General features: G+C 32.8%; 1 long non-coding RNA gene across 2 annotated transcripts; it reads left to right on the forward strand.

Moving 5' to 3' along the window:
- The first annotated feature begins 12,829 nt into the window (after window positions 1-12,829).
- LOC120085354 (uncharacterized) lies at window positions 12,830-14,687 on the forward strand. Of its 2 annotated transcripts, XR_016531829.1 has the most exons (6): window positions 12,834-13,008; window positions 13,110-13,273; window positions 13,357-13,437; window positions 13,525-13,748; window positions 14,100-14,200; window positions 14,414-14,687. It is a non-coding gene; the product is annotated as an uncharacterized LOC120085354 (long non-coding RNA). The 2 variants fall into 2 exon arrangements; XR_016531828.1 differs by lacking the exon at window positions 13,525-13,748 and having other exon boundaries at window positions 12,830-13,008.
- Window positions 14,688-14,957: the final 270 nt, after the last annotated feature.

A 14,957-nucleotide genomic window follows, 5' to 3' on the forward strand; every position in this document is an offset into this window, starting at 1 on the left:
TTGGGGAAAAATCAAATTAAACCTGAGCTAGATATTTCTATTATTAATTTCACAAATCTCTCTCTTGCTCTCATTTATTTTTCATGCAAGTTGACTTTTTATTGCAAGCAACTCCAATCAGCAAACTCCCTCCTCGGTTACCTCGGGATCGTCGACATTCTATTTGAGAAACATGAAGGTTCCCTAACTACAAAATTAAGGAACGGAACTTTATTTGATTTGGGTCGAAAGAGCTCGACATCCTTTTAGTCACGATCAATTTTCTACTCAAGTATATTGCTTTTTTTTGATACTGCTCAGCCTAAATGTTTCATCCACATTTCTATTTAATTACATCTCAAATGCTCAAAAACAAAACCAAGTCTTGGTGTAATATAGGCCTTTGCTTTTGAGTTATACTAAAAAGAGCAAGTTCATTTTGGTTAAAATTAGTTTATAATTTGGAACTATAGATATACTTTCACTTTTTGCATCATCTGGTTTTATCGACAATAGGAAAGCTTCTTTCTTGAATGGTTCCTCATATTATTATTATTATTTTTTGAGGCAACAAATAAGATATGCACTACAACTAACTAATCCCCAACATCCTCATCAAGGGGAGAACACTTGAGAGGATGCCAAAGTTGTTAATAATTGTTCTTCTCTCTACGGATTTGAAAAGAAGATAAAATAATACAGTTTCCAACAAAAATAATATCTTCAATGAGGGTGCCCAATCTCAATAAATAAAGTCTCCTTTCAACACAAGTTAATCTGCTCCCGCGCTTTTGACTCCATCTCGGTTGGTCCCAACCTACATGTTGAATTGCCAACAAACCCTCCAAGACTGCTTCAACTTTCAACATATTGATGCCCTTATAGCCTCCCAAAGACGCTTCAACTTCATGGTCCCAAACAATACATCCAAGCCATATTGCTCCTTCGACCAAGTCGCATATGCATTTAGCTTCCACAAACTCGATCTTAGTGGGGACCAAGGCGGATGGCAAGGAAGATAAGACGAAGGGGCTAATGTAGAGTTTGGTATTTGTGTACAAGGCGCAAAATAGTATTAAAATAAAAGAAAACTATGATCATCGAAATTTTAAACTATGTTTGGACGGACATATTAATATATGATTGAACGAAAAAGTTTGAAAACATATAATTATTATTTAAACTCAATTCACTCTAATAAAAAAAAAAAAAAAAAAAAAAAAAAAAAAAATTAACAAAAGGAAGGAAAGAAAATATGTGCTCAAAATTTAGTAGGGGCAGGACTTCATAATTTGGAATTTGTGGGATTTAAATTGAAGTTAATAACATGCATATAGCATGGATGTTGGAAAATGGTTGTACCTTTTAATAAGTACTTTTCACTTTTTGGTTTTGCATATCATCATACTTTCTTTCATTCTCTCTTTCTTCTCTCTTTTAGCTCTTTTTCTATCCTCTCTCTAAACTAAAAAGTTCTCATAGATCCAACTCCTTTAACATGTTTAATTTGGGTGGTTTTATGTAAGAATGGTGAATCTTAATATGAATTTTCGAGTGGTAAGAACTCTTTAGTAAATTGTACCTTTTCTCTTATAATTAATTGGTCATTTGGACATTAGATGGAAATACTATGTTTCTTGGTGATTTGAAGGAATTTCTTCTTACATGGATTAACTGTGCTTTGTTTGCTCACAAATATGACTAAAAACACTTTTACCATAACCAAAAAACACTTTTTTTCATGATGACTCATAATGTTTGGAAGTAATATAAATGTTTTTTTTTTAAAAAAAAAAAAAAAAGTCAAAACCACTCAAGGTGTGCTTTATGGAAACCCTTGTAGAGTGCCATTGGCTAAAATACTTATTATGGAAAAAGAAATTAAGAACACTTTTAAGAGGGTACATAACCTTTAAAATTTAAAAAAAAAAAATTGTTATTTATTTTTTTATTTCAAAATCGGAAAAAGAAAAGTCCTACCTTGCAACAAGTCATCCGCGAGAGTCTTGCACGTTATGAGGGTCTCCACCTCTTTCTCACTCTATCGTTTCACACTGAAAGCCTATAAAAAGCGTGACCTTCAGCAATTCATTCACACAATTTCTTCACTTCTATTCGAATGTTCTCCTTTCCTCTCCTACTCTTCCTTTTTTCGTTTTTCGAGCAGTAAGTTAGAAAGGGTGTGTGTTTCGGTTGGTGACAGTGTATTTCTGATTGGGTTTTTTTGACTGTTTTATCCTGGGACGACGTGGCAATATTCCAAATCTGCTTGCACAATTGGGCAGAGCTGCGAAACGTCTTAAAGAGAGCGAGCTCCGCGACTCAGCCTATAACGAGTTTTTGTTTTGCAGGTTTTGTTTTTTGCTTGACCATTGTGCCTTAACTATTTTCTGTCTGTCGTTCTAAGGATCTTGCCGTTTCTAACAACAACTCATTGATTTTCTTTTATAATAACTCTTCATTTACATTTCAAATTAAGAAATGAATAAAATAAATAAACTTATTCATAAATTAAGAATGATGACAAAAATATCTTAGACATCTGAAAAAAAAAATATATAATCGTTGTATTCTTGTAGAGGAAGCAGTTCAAACATTTGAAGATAAATGCCTTAATCGATTTAGATATCACACTGACTTTTAAATGGACAATAAGCACCATAGCTATCAAATAAATGCTTATGCTTCACATTGTAATAATTCTCCAACCACTCACACATTCATGCTGCCACCAAACCCATAATTTAGTGGCTTTTTACTGTTTATTTAGACATAAATTTAAGACTGTTGTGCTTATTGAATCAAAAGTTGGGATCCCTAAATAGTTTCCAACCCATTTTGTAATTATTCCATAATAAAAAGAATGGTGGTTAATCTATTGGTCAATATGAAAATAGTTTGATTGGTTAAGGTATATTTCTTCGATTAAAAAATTATATAGAGATCAGTATCTCTAAATTTTAAAGTTTGTGTTAAATAGATCAAAACAAAACTAGATTTCTTAGATACAAAATCAAAAGATTAGACCCCGTTTGATAACCTTTTATTTTTATTTTTTTAAATTAAGCTGATAAACACTATTTTTTATTGTATTGAATTTTTGTTTTATTGTCTACTTTATCCTAGTGTTCTAAACAACAAAACCATGTTTTGAAAATTAAAATCAGTAGTTTTTAAAAATTAACTAAAAAATCAAGTATTTAATTAGAAAAATAGCTATAGTAAAGAAGTTGCAAGAAAAAAAATATAATTTTCAACAAGCAATAAGATGGTTGTCATTAAATACAACCTTATGGATCTATTAACAAAACAATGAATGCAAACTATTTTGTTTTTGGTCTTCTGTTTTTAAAAAATAAGCTTACAATCACTAATTTTATCTCTAGTTTTCTTTCTTTATTATTTGTGTTTTAAAACATTTTTTGCACATCTCGATTTTTTTTAAAGTGGTTTTAAAATTTTACTTAGAATTTAAATGTGTTTTTTTTTAGAAATATGGAAAAATTATTAAAAAAATTACGTCGAAATAGATATAATCTTCAAAAACTTAAAACAAAATAGTTATCGAATGCAAATGGAGCCATTTAGAGACTTCTTTTTCTTTTCTTTTTTTTCTTTTTTTTTTTTTAAATTTCTTTTAATGAGCCTTTAAACACTTAAAAATTCAAAATTCAAAGGTTGAAGTTGTAATTTAACTTTTAATTACGGCACACATGATCTTGGAAAAAGGTTGCAACTTTGATTAGTTTTCCCTTTTGGATTTTGAACGGCCAACATACTTCTATCAAATCATTGAGACAAATTTATACCCACAAACATCATGATTTTAGTTAACAAACATAATATATCCTTTTCTTTTACATAATTTAGTAAAAATAACTTTACTACAATATTTAATATTTTACCACACAGGTTCTTTTAATGTGTGAGAGTTTCTGAACCTAACTTAGATGACCAAATAGAACGCAAACAATCAGCAGAAATAAATCGAAAGCAGTAAAGAACACCAAGATATATAGTGGTTCGACCAGTTTGGTCTACATCCACTTTGAGAACCAGCTTGAATTAATTTATTAACGAGCAATAAATAAATTTTACAAATTACAGATAATCAACGAATTCATCAATCTATAATTTCAGTATCCACTGATACCGAGAGATCTGCACACAACGTCGCCTCTGAAAACTGAGAACAACCCGCTGTAAAACAGCCCAAAACAGTATGCTACCCCTCTCTGACCGACGAACCACCAAAACCAGATTTGCAAGCAAACCCACGCGTTGAAACGGAACTGACCGGCGCACCCACACGCTAAATCGGATCTGACTGGCCTCTGCTCTTCCACGAAGCCGACACCCAACGTCTAGCCGAGCGGCTCTTCGACCGGCCGCTGCTCTTCCACGAAGCCGATACCCAACGTTCAGACGACTCATGATCTCCTCAGGCGGCTATTGCAAACCTATTTTTTCTTTAGGCGGCTGTCTCTATTTTTCAGCCAAAAAGAGACCCACGAAAAATTGCCATAGGGATATTACAAAATTACCACTACTCATTAATTACAAGAATGCCATTGGGCCTTTAATTTTTCCAAAATATCCCATAAAACCCACTTAAATACCTTGTTATTTTCTACAAATCTCCCTCATAACAAGAATATTTATGTGTCAAGTTGATTCTCCAATCTTCCTATCATCCAGATTTAATATTCAGCCCATCTAATAGGTATTTGAACCTATGGGCTGGAAGAACCTTGGTTAACATATTTGACAAATTCTCAACTGTATGAACCTTGACCAGTTCAACATCTTTCTGGACCACAATTTCTCTGATAAAATGAAATTTGACATTGATAGGCTTAGACTGTTCGTGATGAATGGACTCTTCGCAAGATGAATAGCACTCTGGCAATCACAACAGACGGTAGGAATGAACTCCTGCGACAACAACTCACCAACTATCCTTTTCAACCACATTGCCTCTTTGACAGCTTCACCCACTGAAATATACTTTGACTCAGTAGTAGACAAGGCAACAACTGACTATAGAGCAACCTTCCAACTGACCACATTACCAAACAAACGAAAAATGTGACCTGATAGAGACCTTCTTTTGTCAAGGTCTGCAGCATAATCTGCATCTGTGAAGCCTTCCAACAGTGTTGATTTATCACAATCCCTGCTAAAACACAATGATACACTGACACTACCTTTCAAATATCGAAGCACCCATTTAACTGCATTCCAATGCTTCTTCCCAGGATTTGACACAAACCTACTTATCATACTCATAGCATTTCCCAAGTCAGGCCTAGTACAAATCATCAAATACATAATACTTCTAACAGCATTACAATAGGGAATATTAGCCATCTCTAACCTTTCTTGTTCAGTAACAGGACACTGAGACGAAGAAAGCCTAAAATGAGATGCTAAGGGTGTCGAAATTGCCTTACAACCAGACATATTATACTTCTCAAGCAGTTTATGCACATAACTCTCCTGCGAAATGGTTAACAAACCTTTCTCCCTATCTCTTTTCACATCCATGCCTAGGATCCTTTTGAGTTCACCTAAATCTTTCATCTCAAATTCACTACTCAATCGTTTCTTGAGATCATAGATTTCAGAATAATCTTTAGACACCAGAATCATATCATCTACATACAAAAGTAGATAAGTATATGTACCTTTCTACGATAGTTTCTAGTACACGTAGACATCATATGAGCTCCTGTGAAACCCCTGCTTTAGAATAAAGGTGTCAAACCTGATATACCACTGTCTCGGCGATTGTTTCAGTTCATAGATGTACCTGTGAAGACGAAAAACCATGTCTTCCTTTTCTTTCACCTCATAACCCTTAGGTTGAGCCATGTAGATCATTTCCTCCAATTCGCTATGAAGGAAAGCTATGGTGACGTCCATCTGTTTAACAAACATATCAAAGTGAACAGCAATAGATAAAATTAATCGAATAGACGAATGCCTCACCACTGGAGAGAAAATCTCATGAAAGTCAACTCCCTCATTTTGAGTGTATCCCTTGGCTACTAGTCTAGCCTTATACCTAGGCTTATTGTTACCTCCTGTACCTGGCTAGATTTTATAAATCCACTTTGACTAAATGAGTTTTTGATTAGGAGGCTTTGGAACCAATGACCAGGTCTGATTCTTCTGCAACAAGAACAACTCTGCGTCCATAACATCCTTCCACTCTTCCTTCAAATCAGATACAATAGCCTCCTCAAAAGTAAGAGGCTCTGCTTCAATATTGTCAGCTACACAAGTAAGAGCATAAGCAACTAAATCAGAATAACCATACCTCGTAGGAGCCTGTCTCACCCACTGAGGCTTGTCACGTGTAAACTGATAGTTCTGTAGGTCACTGCTACTTGAGCTTTCTTCACCAAAAACTCCCTCATCAATTAAAGTCTTTTGCAGTTGAGGCTATCTACCATCAGAACTAGATGACTAATCACTGGAATCACCTGAACTAACTGATGGTCTTGTTTTAGAATCAATTCTAACCTCTGTCTCAACCTGATCAACTGGCTGCTGTTTCTGCTGCTCTTTGACATGAAATGGCATCTCTGTTTCATTAAAGGTCACATATTTGCTGATAATGCATTTTTTCTGCCCTCTTTCAAGCACCAAAGTTTATATCCTTTAACACCCTGAGGATAGCCAATAAACATACATTTCATTGCCCTCTTATTCAGCTTCCCTTCCTTAACATGAGTATAAGCTGAACATCCAAACACTCTGAGATGATCCAAGCTTGGAGCTTTTCCTGTCCATATCTCCTGGGGAGTCTTTAGGCCTAAAACGGAAGACAAACTCCTATTAATAAGATAACAAGCTGTTTAGGCAGCTTCCCCCCAAAACTTCAAGGGTAATGAAGCATTTGTCAAGAGACATCTTGTACGCTCCATAATTGTTTTGTTGAACCTCTTAGCTAAACCATTCTGCTGTGGAGTGTACGTAACAGTGAAATGCCTCGTAATTCCCTCAGATTTGCAAAATTTATCAAATTTATGATTCACAAATTCCAAACCATTGTCTGTCCTCAGATACTTGCTTGTCTGGTTCTCAACCTGCTTTTTCCATTCAAGAAATTTTTCAAAAGCTTCATCCTTCTGTTTTAATGGATACATCCAAACCTTTCTTGAAAAGTCATCAATAATCGACATAAAGAATCTCAACCTCCCATAGAAGGTACCTGTGTAGGACCCTACAAATCTGAATGGACATAATCTAAAATTCCTTTGATAGAATGCTTCCCTTTCCCAAACTTCACTCTAGTAGACTTTCCCATTATGCAGTGTTCACAAAATGGGAGTTCAATGTATTTAACTCCTCCAAGAAAACCTCTTTCTGAAAGAGCTTGAAGATCTTTTTCACAGACATGAGCTAGTCTGTTATGCCATAACATAGATTTATCTGTTTCTTTCCCAGATGCAATAATAGCACTACCTGAAACTACAGTACCCTCCAACACATAAAGGCCATTCCTCAAGGTCCCCTTCAGCTTAACCAAAGAACCCTCGATAACCTTCAGAACTCCATTTCCAGATTTATAGGAATAAGCTGCTCTATCTAATTCGCACAGAGAAATTAGATTTCGTTTGAGTTCTGGAACATACCTTACATTTGTAAGAATTTCCAGAGAAATTAGATTTCGTTTGAGTTCTGGAATATACCTTACATTTATAAGAATTCTGATCATACCATCATGTGTTGCAATTCGAACACACCCAATTCCTTTTACATCACAAGCACCATTATCACCAAGCAAAACTGATCCCCTATCATTTTCCTGAAAGTCAATCAAGAAATCCTGATTAGTAGTCATGTGAAACGTGTATCCTGAATCCATGAACCAAGCATTTTGAATGTCCCTGCTGGATACCATCAAAAACTCTGCTGAATCATACCCATCAGTAATATTTGCTGCACTAGAATCCCCTATATGCTTGCTACTTGATGCTTCCTTACTCTTATTCAAAGGGCAATTTTTTTCTAAAGTGTCATTCTTTATGACATAGGAAACACTTTTTTCTTTTCCCCTTTGATTTCGACCTGGACCTTGACTCTTTTCCTTTTCCGTTCTTTTTCTCATTTCTACCTCTGGCCATGAGTAACTCTCCATCCTTGCGTTCCTTTTTAATCTCGAGATTTCTCATTCTTAAGGCATCCAACACTATATCCATGGATAATGAATCCCACCCATATTTAATAGCTGTCTTAACTTCTCGATACGATTATGGCAAAGAATTCAGAAGAATAACAGCTTGATTTTTATCCGCATCTTCTCACCGATGTTATTGAGATCAACTATAATCTTCTAGAATTCATCTAGGTTCTCTTCTAAGCCTTTACTTGAGTCCATCTTATATCCAAAGAATTTCTCCTTTAGATATAATTTATTTGGCAAGAACTTAGTCAAATAAAGACTTTCCAGTTTCTTCCACAACTGCACTGTAATAGTGACCTCATCTACTAGCCTAAGCACTCCATCTGACAGATACATAATTATCGTCGAATAGGCCATCTCATCCATATCCCTTTTTTCAGCTTCTGTAATTATTGGTGGAAAGTTATCTTCATCTAAGATTTTTGCTACCTTTTGTTGTACCAGAATAGCTTTAATCTTTTTCCTCCATAACCCGAAATTACCTTTCCCATCAAATTTAACAACTTTGAACTGTGTAGACATCGAAGCCATTTGTCAAATTAATTCCAACAAAATATCCTGAACAAAGAATGAATAAGCAACACACTGCCACACACCCTCCTTGGATCAACTAGAGCTCTGATACCACTTGTGAGAGTTTTTGAACCTAACTTAGATGGCCAAACAGAACACAAACAATCAGCAGAAATAAATCGAAAGTAGTAAAGAACACCAAGATATATAGTTGTTCGACTAGTTTGGTCTACATCCACTTTAGGAACCAGCTTGAATTAATTTATTAATGAGCAATAAAGAAATTTTACAAATTACAGATAATCAACGAATTCACCAATCTGCAATTTCAGTATTCTCATCCGCACACAACGTCGCCTCTGAAAACTAAGAACAACCCGCTGTAAAATAGCCCAAAACAGTATGCTATCTCCCTCTGACCGGCAAACCACCAAAACCAGATCTGCAAGCAAACCCACGCGCTGAAACGGAACTGACCGGCGCACCCACACGCTAAATCGGATCTGACTGGCCGCTGCTCTTCCACGAAGCTGACACCCAACGTCCAGCCGAGCGGCTCTTCGACCGGTCCCTATTCTCCCATGAAGCTGATACCCGACGGCTCACGATCTCCTCAGGTGGCTACTGCAAACCTATTTTTTCTTTAGCCCTATTTTGGAGAAGATAGGGGTATTACAAAATTGTCACTGCTCATTAATTACAAGAATGACATTGGACCTTTAATTTTTTCAATAAAACCCACTTAAATACCTTGTTATTTTCTACATAATGAATACAATAATATTATCCCAAAAACAAGAAATTTAATGCGAACTTACTAGATCTTATCACTTTATTTTTTAATATATATTTTTTAAAAAAATTATGTTTGAATTGATATGTATTGAGGTTAGAAGTTCAAATCTCTTAATTCTATTTCTGACACTAAAAAATATATTTTTAATGATTAACCAATGGAAATCATATATATACACATAAATACCCTTTTTGAATAGAAAAGATTTTTCAAACTATAATATAAAAAAAATTGACATTTTGTTAGTACAACATTATAATCATGCTTAAATACATTCTCTTTTTGATGTCGAGAATTTGATTGGTTGGAAACACATGTAACCTCCACTAAGAATAAAAAATTTGAATACTTCAGTCTTGAATAAAAAGTTTAGGGTTGGAATACTTTATTATAGGAGAAAAAAAGAAAAAAAATAAAGAAAATTGTTAGAAATGACTCATACATGTTTTTATTTTTCACGACTGACATCTTTTTAGAGAATTTATTAAAATAGATTTTTTCAATCCTTCCCAACCACATCGATCATCGAGATTCTTCAAAAAATTTAACTTTTTTCATCTTAAATTTCTTTTGGATTTCTTGGTGAAATCTTAGCCAAGTTGAACAACATTGTACATAATTTTTCTAGCAATCTTTTCAAATGGATCTTTTACCATATTTATGTTTCCACACCTATTTGAATTTTTAAATAGATTTATCAATTATCTAAATGAATCTTGCGTGGATTGCAAAATGATTTCTACAAGTTAAATTTTAGAAAAGATTAAATTTTAAGAAGTTTCCTAGAAGAGTGTTAATTGTGAAAGATGAAAACATTTTCAAATTATTTCGGATAGCTTTTCCTAACAAATATTAAATATAATTAAATGGAAATTTCTATTCTCATGTGTTTCTTTCATATCTAATTAAATGAAGTTATTCTAGAACCATAAAACTAATAGTGTAACTTGATTCAAACATAATAGATTTAGAGGAAAAAATTAAAAAACAAAACATAACTCTATAAAGGTAAAGAAAAACTCGAGGTGACAGGGTCTCGAACGCAATTGAGTTTGACCAAATACATGTTTTAATTACTTTTTAAAATTAGATTAGTGTTGAGAAGTCATCTCTAGCATCTCCAAACAAGATATTATGCCTTTTTCATTTTTAGGTCATAACTTTTGGAGAAAGTTGTAATTTTGATCTATTGTTTTCTTCATTATTTTCGCACCATCTTTCTCTCTACACTCTTATATTTTATGGATTCTAAAGTATAATTTTTTTAGCTATATCACAATGTTTGGATAGAGTTCGAGTTTATGATTTAAGGGTTGATTCGAGTCCAATAGTAAAATCACGAGATTTTGAACTTCAATGTAATAGTCTATTCTTTTGTTCTAAATTTTATTCTTTATGAACTTTTAGTAATTGAAGTCACACCTCAATTTTATTGATTGCTTGTATATGTTCTACGACTACATAGTTTCTATGATAGTCTCTAGGATAACATAAACAAACTTATTTAGATGTAGCTAGATGTCTCTGATTGATTTTGTCTTAGTCTTCTCGATGTGCTTATACTTATTGTTTAACTCTTTTGTGCCCAATTAATTAGATTAGACGAATATAACGACACGTGTTTTATAGCATTAAATTTGAGATATGCATATATATATATATATATATATATAAAAGCGTTAAATAAAATAAATATTCGAATAATTTCAGAAAAATATGTAATGGTTAAAGAATATCTATTTATTAATTTATTTTTTGTTTCATAAAATAAAGTCTTTAAAAATTTTGTGATAATAGTCTCATAGTTAAAAGAATTATTATTTTTTTTATCTTTATTTGAATGATTTAATTATCTCCTAATTTCAAATTTTAATTTAAAAATAAAAAATTATATATATTTTAAACTTTCGTGTTTTTTAAAAAATATATATTTCTATTTAGATTTGGATGATTGGATTATCCTCCTAATTTTGAACTTTATTTTAAACCAAAATATAATTTTTTATTCTTTTTTAAAATTTCGTGATAATAGTTTCTTAATTTATATATATATATATATATATATATATATATTATTTGATGTAATCCTCCTTGAATCGAAAAAAAAACTCAATCTTTTTAAGTGGATGGTTTGATTAACTACTTAACTTCTACATTAGTTTTTCATGATAACATTGGCCTCAAAATCTTTTATTTATTTAATTAGAATAGGATGATTTGATTATCTTTTAATTTTAAATTCTAATTGAAATCAAAGTATTACTAATGTTTTTATTTTGATAATCTTCCTTGTAGTACAAATATCTATTTAATTTTGATTTGGATGATATGGTTATTATTCTAATTACAAACCTTAATTTAAACTAAAATATTATTTACTATATATATATATATATTATAAATTTTGTAATACTCTTTTCTCGGTTGAAAAATAATAGAACTGAATATAAGTATGAACTAAAAATTAAACTACACCCAACTCAATATAGAACTGAATTTGCACAATCGAAAATCTAACTAGAAAAAGTAGCTCGAATTTTTATATATAAAAATCATTAAATCCATATTTAACGCTTATAACTAAGCTTGATGAATAATTTTCTTCACTCTTTTGCATTTAAATTAAACGAGAATATAGAGACATTCATGACACATTATTTTATTTTATTTTGAAAAAGTATGACACATAAATTTGTGTTAAAGAAAGAGGGTAAGTGATGGAAACTTGAAGTGTAAGGAGTGAATTTATACATCTCGAAAATAAATCAAAATCCAAACTATTTTTTTTGAAAAAGTAATTTAGGATATCATTCATATTAAAATGAAACTAATTTTTAAAAATATTTAATAACGTTAATTTGAGTTTTTTTTTTCTTTTTTTAATTACATGTGATGCTAAAAAATATTAGGGAAAAGATGAGATTTTTTTCCTTTTTATGTGTGATAGATAGGTATAGATATTTGATGTGATTGATAGGATTTTAGATAACCATTTTTTTTTCTCTTTGAATTGTGAATTAGAGATATAATCTGATTTTTTAAAATTCGAATTAGGATTTTTTTTTTTCTTTTTAATGTATGAATGCCAAAAATAGGGAAAACATGTGATCGTTTTTTTTTTCTTTCTTTCCTTTTTAGGTCCTTTTACGTGTGAAGACAAAGGGGAAAAATGAGATTTTTTTAAATTACTTTTTTTTACGTGTAATGCTCAAAAATAGGGGAATTGGATTTTTTAATTATTTTTTATTTTACGTGTGACGCTCAAACTAGGAGAAAAATAATTTATTTAATAATTTTAATTGTGAAATTATCTAAAATATCTCTATAACCGTCCACTGAAAAGGGTCAAAAGGGAAAATCGAAAGTTTTTCCCATAGCCCCCATGTGTGTAGTAGAGAGGAAGCAGTCGACGTTTCATCAAATTTTCCAGACCTCCAGCCCTCACATTCCATTGCCCGTGACTCGTGGAGCGCTGTCGCTCGTTGAACGATGATCTTCGCCGCCGATTGTCATAATTGTTTGACCAGTCAGTGTTCCTCTCTCTTTTTTTTTTCTCTCTCAGCCAATTGGGTTGCAAATCGGACGCCACCCCTCGCCCCTCACCACCTTACGTCATCGTTGATCCAGCACTGCTGATTGCACAACCACGTCCCCCGACAGTCTCTCCTCCGTTTACCTCGCGCCGGATCTCTCTCTCCCTATCTTTAGCAAGTCGCCATGAGTCGCTGCCGCCTCTTTGGATAGGACGCCGACAAGCGTTGATCATTTCTTTCACCAATCTGTCGTTTGGAGTAAGTTTTCGACCGTTTTGGTTTGTTCTTGATTAATTCTTGAATATCCACTAAGTTTTGGGTTAAATTTGATTTACCCTTAGGATTTGAAGTATAGATTTCAATTTTTGGAAGTCGTTGGGGCGTTGTCCAGCGTTATAAAGATCGACTTTTTGTGGATTTTGGTAAGTTTGAGACTTTGCGATCCTCTTGGGATTAAAGATAATTGATGTAAATTAAGTTATTAATGCTTGTTAGTGGTTTTTGCATAGGTTGAGTTTTTGGATTGAAGCTTGAGGTGGTTTTGGGTCGAGCCTCACTTTTGATAAGTTCATCGGAGTCATTTTAATAAATTTGATTAATTGGAATTAGACCCTAAAGGTTTAATAGGTTTAATTTAACTTTGGTTTACTATTTTAGGTTTTGGATTAAAGTTTTGTTTTGCAAGGAGAAGATAAGCTTGCTTGAGTATTTATTGTTTGAACTTAGTTCTAAGGTAAGTAATCTTGCTATTAAAATTGCCTTCGTGTCGGTTGACGTAATTAGAATATTATTATTTCCCTAAGGTTATTTGTATGTTTTTCTTTAGTATAGAGGATGTATGAGCATGATGTTATATTGTTAAGTATGTTATGATGAAGTATGAGCATGGTGTTGATTTTATAAGTTATAATATGAAAATGTATGAGCATGATGTTGATTTTATAAGTTATAATATGAGAATGTATGAGTATGATGTTATATTTCCATGCAATGGGCCTTTGTTTAATATGTATGATAAATATGTTAGTGATAATTGCCTCCTAGTTGTAGTCATGTATCCACTAGAGGCTTGTGTTTTTTTTAGGATTTACCAGAGGTTTGTGTTTCCTTTGGAATTCATCAAAGGTTGTGTTTTCTTCGGGGATTCACCAGAGGTTTGTGATTTCCTTCGGGTCTGCACCAAAGGTTAGTGATTTCATTCGGGTTTTAACTAGAGGTTTGTGGGTACATCTCATCTATAATAAGGCAAGTTCAACTAATCACCTGATGACCATCCATGATTGGTAGAGGTCTTTACACGTCCCACTAAAATGTTACATTTATTGGACATAAATGCATAGGTTGATCACGGTAGTGGGGTTACTTTATACTTATTCTTTATTATGTTATGTTTTTCAGGTAAGGGTAAAGATGCGCCGACGAATGACAGGAGAAATCCATGATTGTGTCACTGAGACTAATCAGATGCTTCCGCTCATGTTTTCATGTTTTCAAATCTCAAATTTGCAATTGAATTTAGAAAGTTTTTAGTTTTTGCGTTGTTGATTGATTTAGATAAAAACATTTTCTTGTGATGCTTTATTTTTTATAAGGGTACCTTGATTAATGACTTCCTGTTATATAGTTTGAACAAAAGTTATTTATTTTATAATATTTATTTGGTTATACCGAATTCATGAAATGTGTCGTTTTGAGATTTATGCATGCATGTAGTAACGACCTAGTATAAGTCCTAGGAGCCGAGTCGTTACAGTTGGTATCAGAGTCCATGTTTTAGATTCTGTAGACTGACTTATTAGTAAGTTAGATTGTCCATGTGGCCTAGTAACGGATCCTTTGTCATCGTCAGGTATGTTTTTCAAGTGAATGTTTTCAATATTTTATGCATGAGACATTGTGTGATTTTATGCCCTAGTGGATATGTCTCTCATGATGAGGAATC

Source organism: Benincasa hispida, chromosome 9 (assembly GCF_027475165.1).
Source record: "Benincasa hispida cultivar pf3 chromosome 9, pf3_genome.v1.1, whole genome shotgun sequence".
NCBI classification, from domain to species: Eukaryota; Viridiplantae; Streptophyta; class Magnoliopsida; order Cucurbitales; family Cucurbitaceae; genus Benincasa; species Benincasa hispida.